The sequence below is a fragment of the Leuciscus leuciscus genome, assembly GCF_965113295.1.
Source record: "Leuciscus leuciscus genome assembly, chromosome: 19".
Classification (NCBI taxonomy): Eukaryota; Metazoa; Chordata; class Actinopteri; order Cypriniformes; family Leuciscidae; genus Leuciscus; species Leuciscus leuciscus.
This window is the reverse complement of record NC_138743.1, coordinates 19,091,252-19,107,199: the sequence shown is the minus strand read 5'-3', so window position 1 is coordinate 19,107,199 and position 15,948 is coordinate 19,091,252. Positions and strand designations below refer to the sequence as shown.

The 15,948-nt window shown below is 40.8% G+C and overlaps 1 protein-coding gene across 1 annotated transcript in view; it reads left to right on the top strand.

Moving 5' to 3' along the window:
- The window catches only part of opn8c (opsin 8, group member c), a 148,766-nt gene that overhangs the window by 111,154 nt on the left and 21,664 nt on the right, over positions 1–15,948 (top strand). The gene's annotated exons all lie outside the window — the stretch shown is intronic.

Here is a 15,948-nt window from a genome sequence, read left to right as displayed (position 1 = left end):
GGTCTCCGAATGGAGGCGTGGGTTCAAATCCCACTTCTGACAAAGAGCTTTTGTAATGAGAACCTGAATAAATGTAAAGGCAATAATTCTTATATTATTTTTTGAATTCTTTACACCATGGACAGTGATATGACTGAGCTTAACAAAGTTAGTTGCAGGTGGTAGGACGACAGAGTTGTGTCAGGATGGCCGAGTGGTCTAAGGCGCCAGACTCAAGGAATATCAACCTTCTCAGTTGTTGAGAATTCTGGTCTCCGAATGGAGGCGTGGGTTCAAATCCCACTTCTGACAAAGAGCTTTTGTAATGAGAACCTAAATTAATGTAAAGGCAATAATTCTTATATTATTTTTTGAATTCTTTACACCATGGACAGTGATATGAAAGTGACTCGCAAGTGTCAGGATGGCCGAGTGGTCTAAGGCGCCAGACTCAAGGAATATCAACCTTCTCAGTTGTTGAGAATTCTGGTCTCCGAATGGAGGCGTGGGTTCAAATCCCACTTCTGACAAAGAGCTTTTGTAATGAGAACCTGAATTAATGTAAAGGCAATAATTCTTATATTATTTTTTGAATTCTTTACACCATGGACAGTAATATGACTGAGCTTAACAAAGTTAGTTGCAGGTGGTAGGACGACAGAGTGGTGTCAGGATGGCCGAGTGGTCTAAGGCGCCAGACTCAAGGAATATCAACCTTCTCAGTTGTTGAGATTTCTGGTCTCCGAATGGAGGCGTGGGTTCAAATCCCACTTCTGACAAAGTGCTTTTGTAATGAGACCCTAAATTAATGTAAAGGCAATAATTCTTATATTATTTTTTGAATTCTTTACACCATGGACAGTGATATGAAAGTGACTCTCAAGTGTCAGGATGGCCGATTGGTCTAAGGCGCCAGACTCAAGGAATATCAACCTTCTCAGTTGTTGAGAATTCTGGTATTCTGGTCTCCGAATGGAGGCGTGGGTTCAAATCCCACTTCTGACAAAGAGCTTTTGTAATGAGAACCTGAATTAATGTAAAGGCTATAATTCTTATATTATTTTTTGAATTTTTTACACCATGGACAGTGATATGACTGAGCTTAACAAAGTTAGTTGCAGGTGGTAGGACGACAGAGTGGTGTCAGGATGGCCGAGTGGTCTAAGGCGCCAGACTCAAGGAATATCAACCTTCTCAGTTGTTGAGAATTCTGGTCTCCGAATGGAGGCGTGGGTTCAAATCCCACTTCTGACAAAGAGCTTTTGTAATGAGAACCTGAATTAATGTAAAGGCAATAATTCTTATATTATTTTTTGAATTCTTTACACCATGGACAGTAATATGACTGAGCTTAACAAAGTTAGTTGCAGGTGGTAGGACAACAGAGTGGTGTCAGGATGGCCGAGTGGTCTAAGGCGCCAGACTCAAGGAATATCAACCTTCTCAGTTGTTGAGAATTCTGGTCTCCGAATGGAGGCGTGGGTTCAAATCCCACTTCTGACAAAGAGCTTTTGTAATGAGAACCTGAATTAATGTAAAGGCAATAATTCTTATATTATTTTTTGAATTCTTTACACCATGGACAGTAATATGACTGAGCTTAACAAAGTTAGTTGCAGGTGGTAGGACGACAGAGTGGTGTCAGGATGGCCGAGTGGTCTAAGGCGCCAGACTCAAGGAATATCAACCTTCTCAGTTGTTGAGAATTCTGGTCTCCGATTGGAGGCGTGGGTTCAAATCCCACTTCTGACAAAGAGCTTTTGTAATGAGAACCTGAATTAATGTAAAGGCAATAATTCTTATATTATTTTTTGAATTCTTTACACCATGGACAGTGATATGAAAGTGACTCGCAAGTGTCAGGATGGCCGAGTGGTCTAAGGCGCCAGACTCAAGGAATATCAACCTTCTCAGTTGTTGAGAATTCTGGTCTCCGATTGGAGGCGTGGGTTCAAATCCCACTTCTGACAAAGAGCTTTTGTAATGAGAACCTGAATTAATGTAAAGGCAATAATTCTTGTATTATTTTTTGAATTCTTTACACCATGGACAGTGATATGAAAGTGACTCGCAAGTGTCAGGATGGCCGAGTGGTCTAAGGCGCCAGACTCAAGGAATATCAACCTTCTCAGTTGTTGAGAATTCTGGTCTCCGAATGGAGGCGTGGGTTCAAATCCCACTTCTGACAAAGAGCTTTTGTAATGAGAACCTGAATTAATGTAAAGGCAATAATTCTTATATTATTTTTTGAATTCTTTACACCATGGACAGTAATATGACTGAGCTTAACAAAGTTAGTTGCAGGTGGTAGGACGACAGAGTGGTGTCAGGATGGCCGAGTGGTCTAAGGCGCCAGACTCAAGGAATATCAACCTTCTCAGTTGTTGAGATTTCTGGTCTCCGAATGGAGGCGTGGGTTCAAATCCCACTTCTGACAAAGTGCTTTTGTAATGAGACCCTAAATTAATGTAAAGGCAATAATTCTTATATTATTTTTTGAATTCTTTACACCATGGACAGTGATATGAAAGTGACTCTCAAGTGTCAGGATGGCCGATTGGTCTAAGGCGCCAGACTCAAGGAATATCAACCTTCTCAGTTGTTGAGAATTCTGGTATTCTGGTCTCCGAATGGAGGCGTGGGTTCAAATCCCACTTCTGACAAAGAGCTTTTGTAATGAGAACCTGAATTAATGTAAAGGCTATAATTCTTATATTATTTTTTGAATTTTTTACACCATGGACAGTGATATGACTGAGCTTAACAAAGTTAGTTGCAGGTGGTAGGACGACAGAGTGGTGTCAGGATGGCCGAGTGGTCTAAGGCGCCAGACTCAAGGAATATCAACCTTCTCAGTTGTTGAGAATTCTGGTCTCCGAATGGAGGCGTGGGTTCAAATCCCACTTCTGACAAAGAGCTTTTGTAATGAGAACCTGAATTAATGTAAAGGCAATAATTCTTATATTATTTTTTGAATTCTTTACACCATGGACAGTAATATGACTGAGCTTAACAAAGTTAGTTGCAGGTGGTAGGACGACAGAGTGGTGTCAGGATGGCCGAGTGGTCTAAGGCGCCAGACTCAAGGAATATCAACCTTCTCAGTTGTTGAGAATTCTGGTCTCCGAATGGAGGCGTGGGTTCAAATCCCACTTCTGACAAAGAGCTTTTGTAATGAGAACCTGAATTAATGTAAAGGCAATAATTCTTATATTATTTTTTGAATTCTTTACACCATGGACAGTAATATGACTGAGCTTAACAAAGTTAGTTGCAGGTGGTAGGACGACAGAGTGGTGTCAGGATGGCCGAGTGGTCTAAGGCGCCAGACTCAAGGAATATCAACCTTCTCAGTTGTTGAGAATTCTGGTCTCCGATTGGAGGCGTGGGTTCAAATCCCACTTCTGACAAAGATCTTTTGTAATGAGAACCTGAATTAATGTAAAGGCAATAATTCTTATATTATTTTTTGAATTCTTTACACCATGGACAGTGATATGAAAGTGACTCGCAAGTGTCAGGATGGCCGATTGGTCTAAGGCGCCAGACTCAAGGAATATCAACCTTCTCAGTTGTTGAGAATTCTGGTATTCTGGTCTCCGAATGGAGGCGTGGGTTCAAATCCCACTTCTGACAAAGAGCTTTTGTAATGAGAACCTGAATTAATGTAAAGGCTATAATTCTTATATTATTTTTTGAATTTTTTACACCATGGACAGTGATATGACTGAGCTTAACAAAGTTAGTTGCAGGTGGTAGGACGACAGAGTGGTGTCAGGATGGCCGAGTGGTCTAAGGCGCCAGACTCAAGGAATATCAACCTTCTCAGTTGTTGAGAATTCTGGTCTCCGAATGGAGGCGTGGGTTCAAATCCCACTTCTGACAAAGAGCTTTTGTAATGAGAACCTGAATTAATGTAAAGGCAATAATTCTTATATTATTTTTTGAATTCTTTACACCATGGACAGTAATATGACTGAGCTTAACAAAGTTAGTTGCAGGTGGTAGGACGACAGAGTGGTGTCAGGATGGCCGAGTGGTCTAAGGCGCCAGACTCAAGGAATATCAACCTTCTCAGTTGTTGAGAATTCTGGTCTCCGAATGGAGGCGTGGGTTCAAATCCCACTTCTGACAAAGAGCTTTTGTAATGAGAACCTGAATTAATGTAAAGGCAATAATTCTTATATTATTTTTTGAATTCTTTACACCATGGACAGTAATATGACTGAGCTTAACAAAGTTAGTTGCAGGTGGTAGGACGACAGAGTGGTGTCAGGATGGCCGAGTGGTCTAAGGCGCCAGACTCAAGGAATATCAACCTTCTCAGTTGTTGAGAATTCTGGTCTCCGATTGGAGGCGTGGGTTCAAATCCCACTTCTGACAAAGATCTTTTGTAATGAGAACCTGAATTAATGTAAAGGCAATAATTCTTATATTATTTTTTGAATTCTTTACACCATGGACAGTGATATGAAAGTGACTCGCAAGTGTCAGGATGGCCGAGTGGTCTAAGGCGCCAGACTCAAGGAATATCAACCTTCTCAGTTGTTGAGAATTCTGGTCTCCGATTGGAGGCGTGGGTTCAAATCCCACTTCTGACAAAGAGCTTTTGTAATGAGAACCTGAATTAATGTAAAGGCAATAATTCTTGTATTATTTTTTGAATTCTTTACACCATGGACAGTGATATGAAAGTGACTCGCAAGTGTCAGGATGGCCGAGTGGTCTAAGGCGCCAGACTCAAGGAATATCAACCTTCTCAGTTGTTGAGAATTCTGGTCTCCGAATGGAGGCGTGGGTTCAAATCCCACTTCTGACAAAGAGCTTTTGTAATGAGAACCTGAATTAATGTAAAGGCAATAATTCTTATATTATTTTTTGAATTCTTTACACCATGGACAGTAATATGACTGAGCTTAACAAAGTTAGTTGCAGGTGGTAGGACGACAGAGTGGTGTCAGGATGGCCGAGTGGTCTAAGGCGCCAGACTCAAGGAATATCAACCTTCTCAGTTGTTGAGATTTCTGGTCTCCGAATGGAGGCGTGGGTTCAAATCCCACTTCTGACAAAGTGCTTTTGTAATGAGACCCTAAATTAATGTAAAGGCAATAATTCTTATATTATTTTTTGAATTCATTACACCATGGACAGTGATATGAAAGTGACTCTCAAGTGTCAGGATGGCCGATTGGTCTAAGGCGCCAGACTCAAGGAATATCAACCTTCTCAGTTGTTGAGAATTCTGGTATTCTGGTCTCCGAATGGAGGCGTGGGTTCAAATCCCACTTCTGACAAAGAGCTTTTGTAATGAGAACCTGAATTAATGTAAAGGCTATAATTCTTATATTATTTTTTGAATTTTTTACACCATGGACAGTGATATGACTGAGCTTAACAAAGTTAGTTGCAGGTGGTAGGACGACAGCGTGGTGTCAGGATGGCCGAGTGGTCTAAGGCGCCAGACTCAAGGAATATCAACCTTCTCAGTTGTTGAGAATTCTGGTCTCCGAATGGAGGCGTGGGTTCAAATCCCACTTCTGACAAAGAGCTTTTGTAATGAGAACCTGAATTAATGTAAAGGCAATAATTCTTATATTATTTTTTGAATTCTTTACACCATGGACAGTAATATGACTGAGCTTAACAAAGTTAGTTGCAGGTGGTAGGACGACAGAGTGGTGTCAGGATGGCCGAGTGGTCTAAGGCGCCAGACTCAAGGAATATCAACCTTCTCAGTTGTTGAGATTTCTGGTCTCCGAATGGAGGCGTGGGTTCAAATCCCCCTTTCTGACAAAGAGCTTTTGTAATGAGAACCTAAATTAATGTAAAGGCAATAATTCTTATATTATTTTTTTAATTCTTTACACCATGGACAGTGATATGAAAGTGACTCGCAAGTGTCAGGATGGCCGAGTGGTCTAAGGCGCCAGACTCAAGGAATATCAACCTTCTCAGTTGTTGAGAATTCTGGTCTCCGATTGGAGGCGTGGGTTCAAATCCCACTTCTGACAAAGATCTTTTGTAATGAGAACCTGAATTAATGTAAAGGCAATAATTCTTATATTATTTTTTGAATTCTTTACACTATGGACAGTGATATGAAAGTGACTCGCAAGTGTCAGGATGGCCGAGTGGTCTAAGGCGCCAGACTCAAGGAATATCAACCTTCTCAGTTGTTGAGAATTCTGGTCTCCGATTGGAGGCGTGGGTTCAAATCCCACTTCTGACAAAGAGCTTTTGTAATGAGAACCTGAATTAATGTAAAGGCAATAATTCTTGTATTATTTTTGGAATTCTTTACACCATGGACAGTGATATGAAAGTGACTCGCAAGTGTCAGGATGGCCGAGTGGTCTAAGGCGCCAGACTCAAGGAATATCAACCTTCTCAGTTGTTGAGAATTCTGGTCTCCGAATGGAGGCGTGGGTTCAAATCCCTCTTCTGACAAAGAGCTTTTGTAATGAGCACCTGAATTAATGTAAGGGCAATAATTCTTATATTATTTTTTAAATTCTTTACAAAATTGGACAGTGATATGAAAGTGACTCGCAAGTGTCAGGATGGCCGAGTGGTCTTAGGCGCCAGACTCAAGGAATATCAACCTTCTCAGTTGTTGAGATTTCTGGTCTCCGAATGGAGGCGTGGGTTCAAATCCCACTTCTAACAAAGAGCTTTTGTAATGAGAACCTGAATTAATGTAAAGGCAATAATTCTTATATTATTTTTTGAATTCTTTACACCATGGACAGTGATATGACTGAGCTTAACAAAGTTAGTTGCAGGTGGTAGGACGACAGAGTGGTGTCAGGATGTCGGAGTGGTGTCAGGATGGCCGAGTGGTCTAAGGCGCCAGACTCAAGGAATATCAACCTTCTCAGTTGTTGAGAATTCTGGTCTCCGAATGGAGGCATGTGTTCAAATCCCACTTCTGACAAAGAGCTTTTGTAATGAGAACCTGAATTAATGTAAAGGCAATAATTATTATATTATTTTTTTAATTCTTTACACCATGGACAGTGATATGACTGAGCTTAACAAAGTTAGTTGCAGGTGGTAGGACGACAGAGTGGTGTCAGGATGGCCGAGTGGTCTAAGGCGCCAGACTCAAGGAATATCAACCTTCTCAGTTGTTGAGAATTCTGGTCTCCGAATGGAGGCGTGGGTTCAAATCCCACTTCTGACAAAGAGCTTTTGTAATGAGAACCTGAATTAATGTAAAGGCAATAATTCTTATATTATTTTTTTAATTCTTTACACCATGGACAGTGATATGAAAGTGACTCGCAAGTGTCAGGATGGCCGAGTGGTCTAAGGCGCCAGACTCAAGGAATATCAACCTTCTCAGTTGTTGAGAATTCTGGTCTCCGAATGGAGGCGTGGGTTCAAATCCCACTTCTGACAAAGAGCTTTTGTAATGAGAACCTGAATTAATGTAAAGGCAATAATTCTTGTATTATTTTTGGAATTCTTTACACCATGGACAGTGATATGAAAGTGACTCGCAAGTGTCAGGATGGCCGAGTGGTCTAAGGCGCCAGACTCAAGGAATATCAACCTTCTCAGTTGTTGAGAATTCTGGTCTCCGAATGGAGGCGTGGGTTCAAATCCCTCTTCTGACAAAGAGCTTTTGTAATGAGCACCTGAATTAATGTAAGGGCAATAATTCTTATATTATTTTTTAAATTCTTTACAAAATTGGACAGTGATATGAAAGTGACTCGCAAGTGTCAGGATGGCCGAGTGGTCTTAGGCGCCAGACTCAAGGAATATCAACCTTCTCAGTTGTTGAGATTTCTGGTCTCCGAATGGAGGCGTGGGTTCAAATCCCACTTCTAACAAAGAGCTTTTGTAATGAGAACCTGAATTAATGTAAAGGCAATAATTCTTATATTATTTTTTGAATTCTTTACACCATGGACAGTGATATGACTGAGCTTAACAAAGTTAGTTGCAGGTGGTAGGACGACAGAGTGGTGTCAGGATGTCGGAGTGGTGTCAGGATGGCCGAGTGGTCTAAGGCGCCAGACTCAAGGAATATCAACCTTCTCAGTTGTTGAGAATTCTGGTCTCCGAATGGAGGCATGTGTTCAAATCCCACTTCTGACAAAGAGCTTTTGTAATGAGAACCTGAATTAATGTAAAGGCAATAATTATTATATTATTTTTTTAATTCTTTACACCATGGACAGTGATATGACTGAGCTTAACAAAGTTAGTTGCAGGTGGTAGGACGACAGAGTGGTGTCAGGATGGCCGAGTGGTCTAAGGCGCCAGACTCAAGGAATATCAACCTTCTCAGTTGTTGAGAATTCTGGTCTCCGAATGGAGGCGTGGGTTCAAATCCCACTTCTGACAAAGAGCTTTTGTAATGAGAACCTGAATTAATGTAAAGGCAATAATTCTTATATTATTTTTTTAATTCTTTACACCATGGACAGTGATATGAAAGTGACTCGCAAGTGTCAGGATGGCCGAGTGGTCTAAGGCGCCAGACTCAAGGAATATCAACCTTCTCAGTTGTTGAGAATTCTGGTCTCCGAATGGAGGCGTGGGTTCAAATCCCACTTCTAACAAAGAGCTTTTGTAATGAGAACCTGAATTAATGTAAAGGCAATAATTCTTATATTATTTTTTGAATTCTTTACACCATGGACAGTAATATGACTGTCTGCCTCGCTGCCTGCTGCCTCGCTGCCTGCTGTGAGTGTGTTTGCTCTGTGCTGTAAGCTCCGTCTTAGCCTCGTATTTTCCTTGTTTTGAACCATCATCTACTACAATTTCTAGTTGTTTATACTACTACTAAATACAGCTTACCCAACATCGCTAGCTTCCGTTACTACTAGCACAGCACGCTAGTAATTCGCTAGCCTGTAAACGCGCGCCACCCGTGTGCGCTCAGCTATTTTTATTTATTTATTTTCTCTCACGCGCTCGCGCCTTTGAGTTCATAAAAGCTCAGGTGAGTAAGAAACACTCAACAAACACGGTGAGTAATGTCTTGTCCTGTTATTATCATGCGTTGCGTCTGAATACGTTGTTGTTTTTGGAGCTCTATCGATTTGATTTATAATTCTTGATTTTTCTCGCTGCCTGCTGTGAGTGTGTCTGCTTCGGTGCTGTAAGCTCCGTCTTAGCCTCGTATTTCCTTGTTTTGAACCATCATTTACTACAATTTCTAGTTGTTTATATTACTACTAAATACAGCTTACCCAACCCTGACATCGCTAGCTTGCGTTACTACTAGCACAACACGCTAGTAATTCGCTAGCCTGTAAACGCCACCCGTGTGCGCTCAGCTATTTTTATTTATTTATTTTCTCTCGCGCGCTCGCGCCTTTGAGTTCAGAAAAGCTCAGGTGAGTAAGAAACACTCAACAAACACGGTGAGTAATGTCTTGTCCTGTTATTATCATGCGTCGCGTCTGAATACGTTGTTGTTTTTGGAGCTCTATCGATTTGATTTATAATTCTTGATTTTTCTCGCTGCCTGCTGTGAGTGTGTCTGCTTCGGTGCTGTAAGCTCCGTCTTAGCCTCGTATTTCCTTGTTTTGAACCATCATTTACTACAATTTCTAGTTGTTTATATTACTACTAAATACAGCTTACCCAACACTGACATCGCTAGCTTGCGTTACTACTAGCACAACACGCTAGTAATTCGCTAGCCTGTAAACGCCACCCGTGTGCGCTCAGCTATTTTTATTTATTTATTTTCTCTCGCGCGCTCGCGCCTTTGAGTTCAGAAAAGCTCAGGTGAGTAAGAAACACTCAACAAACACGGTGAGTAATGTCTTGTCCTGTTATTATCATGCGTTGCGTCTGAATGCGTTGTTGTTTTTGGAGCTCTATCGATTTGATTTATAATTCTTGATTTTCTCTTTAAACTCGCTTACAACGAACATTTTCTACTTTTCCTCACTGAGAAGCACTAATGTTACTGCTCAAACCTCATTGTTACAACGCGGACTGTTGAGCAGACGCGTCTCAAGCCTATTAGTGATCCAACTGCATACTCTTAAAGGTTACGTCCGTGGATCACGGCTGAACGCGTCTTCTCCACACTCACTTATAAACAAAAATTTTTTTTTCGCCTATCGTGCGTCTACTCTACACCCCTACCACTAAAAAACCTAAAAAACCTCATAGTTACAACGCGGACTGTTGAGCAGACGCGTCTCAAGCCTATTAGTGATCCAACGCTGCATACTCTTAAAGGTTACGTCCATGGATCACGGCTGAACGCGTCTTCTCCACACTCACTTACAAACAAACTTATAATATAAATTAGTATTAATATTGATAGCATCACTGGTAGCTTCGTTGCTAACTCACTGTCCATCTGTTAAAATGGCGAATATATCAGATGTAAGTAGTCTACCGCTTGGTGCAGGTGAGGACACATTTGAGCTGCACGCACTGCAGTCTGAGCTGGAAGCTGTTGAGAAACAGATCCACAACCTTTTATTGAGACAGGCCGAGCTGAGAGACCGGTGTTTGGCTCTTGAAACATCACGCGCCGATGCACACAAATCAGTGTTTAACGTTACTAACCCGCTGACTCCGACCGCGTCTACTCCGTGCGTTCCTCAGCATCGGTCGAAATCAGCCATGGTCTCGTTCACTCCGGCTCCAACACGCCACCACGAAGCCTGGGTGGTTCCGCAGCGGAAGACGCGAGTCAGGTTTAGACCAAGACTTTCTCCGACCCTCCCGGTTTTCGAGTTATCGACACAAAACCGCTTCTCCCCTCTACGCGAAACAGAACGCGATGCTGTGATCATCGGCGATTCCATCGTTCGGCATGTACACGCTACGTTAGGTAAAAGTAAGGTGCAAAGTCACTGCTTTCCTGGTGCTCGTGTTTCTGAAATCGCTGCTCGCGTTCCCGAGATCCTGAACGGTGACGAGCGCGTCGGAACTGTGGTCCTGCACGCGGGAGTGAACGACATCAGGCTGCACCAGACGGAGATTCTGAAGAAAGACTTCAGGAATCTAATAGATACGGTACGCAGCACATCGCCTGAAACAACGATCATTGTGTCAGGACCGCTTCCCACGTACCGACTAGGGCATGAAAAGTTCAGCAGATTATTTGCGCTAAATGAATGGTTAATGTCATGGTGCAATGAGCAGAAACTGCTCTTTGTAAATAATTGGAATCTGTTTTGGGAGCGTCCTAGGCTTTTCCGTGCTGATGGCTTACACCCAAGCAGATTCGGAGCGGATCTTCTGTCAGATAACATCTCCAAAATGTTAAATACCCTTTGACTAGTAACCAAAAGTCCAAATCATAGTCTCTGCTGCACCAATTCAACTGATATAAATACTAGTGTAGAACATTGCATAGAAACCGTGTCTATTCCTCGTTTAGTGAGATCAAATAATAAATCTAATGCAGGATCTAGGAAAAATCTAATTGTTATTAAAACAGAAAATGTTGCTATTAGTAAACAAAAACTATTTCTAAAGCTAGGTCTTCTAAACATTAGATCACTCACACCTAAGGCAGTTATTGTAAATGAAATAGTCACAGATAATAGCTTCGATATACTTTGCCTTACTGAAACCTGGCTTAAACCAAATGATTATTTCGGTATTAATGAGTCTACTCCTCCTGGATACTGTTATAAGCATGAGCCCCGTCTGATTGGTCGTGGCGGAGGTGTTGCAACCATTTATAAAGATATTCTAAATGTTACCCAGAAAACGGGTTATAAGTTTATTTCATTTGAAGTACTTGTACTAAATGTTACGCTCTTAGATGTTAGAAAAACATCCCTATTATCTCTAGCCTTGGCTACCGTATATAGACCGCCAGGGCCTTACGCTGATTTCCTAAAAGAGTTTGCAGATTTTCTCTCAGACCTATTAGTCAATGTCGATAAAGCATTAATTGTTGGAGATTTTAACATACACGTAGATAATCCAAATGATGCGTTAGGAGCTGCGTTTACAGATTTATTAAATTCATTTGGGGTCAAGCAAAACGTCACCGGACCAACACATCGTCTTAATCATACACTCGATTTAATTATATCACATGGAACCGATCCAACCGATATAGATATCATTCCACAAAGTGATGAAGTCACTGATCACTACATGGTAACTTGCATATTACGTACTGCTGTAATATCTCATGCGGCGTCGCGTTATCAACCAGGCAGAACAATTCTCCCATCCACCATAGATAATTTCTCAAATTGCTTATCTAATCTGTCTCAGCTGCTGCCTGAACCCAAACAAACAGATGAACTAGAAGAACTAACTAGCACTATGAGCACCATTCTCTCTAGAACATTGGATGTGGTTGCACCTATTAAATTAAAAAAGGTCAGAGAGAAAAATAAAGCACCATGGTATAACAATACTACGCATGTTTTAAAGAGAGAAACGCGTATTTTAGAGCGTAAATGGAAACAAACTAATTTAGAGGTCTTTAGAATCGCGTGGAAAGACAGTATGTCACGTTATAAAAAGGCCCTAAAAGCGGCCAGGGCTGAGCACCTCCGCAAACTAATAGAAAACAACCAAAACAATCCAAGGTTTTTATTTAACACCGTGGCTAGACTAACAAATAAACAGACGTCACCCGAACAAAATATCCCGTTACAGTTCAGTAGTAATGATTTCATGAACTTCTTCACTGAGAAAATAGAAAGCATCAGAACCACAATTGTAAACGTTCAATCTTCAGTCGCGCCTTATAATTCAGCTTCAATTATCACCCCGAAAGAACAATTACAGTGCTTTACAACTATAGAACAAAAAGAGTTAAATAAACGTATCACTTCATCTAAAACAACAACATGTTTATTAGATCCTATACCAACTAAACTACTGAAAGAAGTGTTACCTGTAGTGGAAGATCCTCTCCTCAATATTATTAACTCGTCTTTATCTTTAGGTCATGTTCCAAGAACATTTAAACTGGCAGTTATAAAACCGCTCATTAAGAAACCACAATTAGATCATAATAATCTAGCAAATTATAGACCCATTTCAAATCTTCCATTTATGTCTAAAATATTAGAAAAAGTGGTGTCCGCTCAACTGGGCTCTTTCTTGCAACAAAATGAGATCTATGAAAAGTTTCAGTCTGGATTCAGACCGCATCATAGCACTGAAACTGCGCTCGTTAAAATCACAAATGATTTACTTTTAGCTTCTGACCAAGGCTGTATCTCAATACTAGTTTTACTTGATCTTAGTGCTGCGTTCGATACTATAGATCATACATTACTCTTAGATCGACTACAAAATTATACTGGTGTTCAAGGACAAGCACTAAGCTGGTTCAAATCATACCTATCTGACCGCTACCATTTTGTCTATTTAAATGGAGAAAAATCGATCATAACTCCAGTAAACTATGGAGTGCCGCAGGGATCTGTATTAGGCCCTCTGTTATTTTCAATATATATGATGCCACTTGGAAATATTATAAGGAAACATGGAATTAGTTTCCATTGTTATGCTGATGACACTCAAATATATATTTCATCACGGCCGGATGAAAACGCAAAATTTTCCAAATTGACAGAGTGTGTTAAAGATATAAAAGATTGGATGACCCGTAATTTTCTTTTATTAAATCCAGACAAGACAGAGGTAATACTTATCGGTTCAAAAAACCGCCCACAAAACCTCGCACAATACAACTTTAACATCATAGGATGTCCTGTTACTTTATCCTCTACAGTAAAAGACCTGGGTGTTATACTCGATTGCAACCTGTCTTTTGAAAATCATATTTCATATGTTACAAAAACAGCATTTTTCCACCTTAGAAACATTGCTAAGCTACGTAATATGCTATCAGTTTCTGATGCAGAAAAGTTAGTTCATGCATTCATGACCTCGAGACTGGATTACTGTAATGCTTTATTAGCTGGTTGTCCTGCATCCTCAATAAACAAGCTACAGTTAGTCCAAAATGCCGCCGCTAGAGTTCTTACTAGATCAAGAAAATATGATCATATAACACCGATTTTATCATCACTGCATTGGTTACCTATAAAGTTCCGTATTAATTACAAGGTATTGCTACTGACCTATAAAGCCCTAAACGGCTTAGCTCCAGTCTATTTAACGGATCTTTTATCACCCTATAATCCATCGCGCTCTTTAAGATCACTAAATTCAAGGCTTTTGGTCATACCTAGGATATCCAGAACCACCAAAGGAGGGAGAGCATTCTCACATTTGGCTCCAAAACTCTGGAATAGTCTTCCTGATACTGTTCGTTGCTCAGACTCGCTCTCCCAGTTTAAAACTAGATTAAAGTCGCATCTCTTCAGCCAGGCATTCATATAATCCTACAGTTCAAACTACAATCCGGCCTCTAGCTCATAAATGCCAGAGGAGAACTGGCCCCCGACTGAGCCTGGGTTCTCCCAAGGTTTTTTTTTCTCCATTAGGTCACCTGATGGAGTTTTAGGACACCATTAGGGCACTTGATGAAGTTTTTCGGTTCCTTGCCACCGTTGCCTTTGGCTTGCTCAGTTGGGGATATTTTGGGGATATTTAATTTAATTTTATCAATCAATAAATTCCTCTTGAAACAAACTTTGTTGTATTATTTTAATTTAATACTGTGAAGCTGCTTTGATACAATCTGTATTGTGAAAAGCGCTATACAAATAAACTTGACTTGACTTGACTTGACTTGACTGAGCTTAACAAAGTTAGTGGCAGGTGGTAGGACGACAGAGTGGTGTCAGGATGGCCGAGTGGTCTAAGGCGCCAGACTCAAGGAATATCAACCTTCTCAGTTGTTGAGATTTCTGGTCTCCGAATGGAGGCGTGGGTTCAAATCCCACTTCTGACAAAGAGCTTTTGTAATGAGAACCTAAATTAATGTAAAGGCAATAATTCTTATATTATTTTTTGAATTCTTTACACCATGGACAGTGATATGAAAGTGACTCGCAAGTGTCAGGATGGCCCAGTGGTCTAAGGCGCCAGACTCAAGGAATATCAACCTTCTCAGTTGTTGAGATTTCTGGTCTCCGAATGGAGGCGTGGGTTCAAATCCCACTTCTGACAAAGAGCTTTTGTAATGAGAACCTAAATTAATGTAAAGGCAATAATTCTTATATTATTTTTTGAATTCGTTACACCATGGACAGTGATATGACTGAGCTTAACAAAGTTAGTTGCAGGTGGTAGGATGACAGAGTGGTGTCAGGATGGCCGAGTGGTCTAAGGCGCCAGACTCAAGGAATATCAACCTTCTCAGTTGTTGAGAATTCTGGTCTCCGAATGGAGGCGTGGGTTCAAATCCCACTTCTGACAAAGAGCTTTTGTAATGAGAACCTGAATTAATGTAAAGGCAATAATTCTTATATTATTTTTTGAATTCTTTACACCATGGACAGTGATATGAAAGTGACTCGCAAGTGTCAGGATGGCCGAGTGGTCTAAGGCACCAGACTCAAGGAATATCAACCTTCTCAGTTGTTGAGATTTCTGGTCTCCGAATGGAGGCGTGGGTTCAAATCCCACTTCTGACAAAGAGCTTTTGTAATGAGAACCTAAATTAATGTAAAGGCAATAATTCTTATATTATTTTTTGAATTCTTTACACCATGGACAGTGATATGAAAGTGACTCGCAAGTGTCAGGATGGCCGAGTGATCTAAGGCGCCAGACTCAAGGAATATCAACCTTCTCAGTTGTTTAGAATTCTGGTCTCCGAATGGAGGCCTGGGTTCAAATCCCACTTCTGACAAAGAGCTTTTGTAATGAGAACCTGAATTAATGTAAAGGCTATAATTCTTATATTATTTTTTGAATTTTTTACACCATGGACAGTGATATGACTGAGCTTAACAAAGTTAGTGGCAGGTGGTAGGACGACAGAGTGGTGTCAGGATGGCCGAGTGGTCTAAGGCGCCAGACTCAAGGAATATCAACCTTCTCAGTTGTTGAGAATTCTGGTCTCCGAATGGAGGCGTGGGTTCAAAT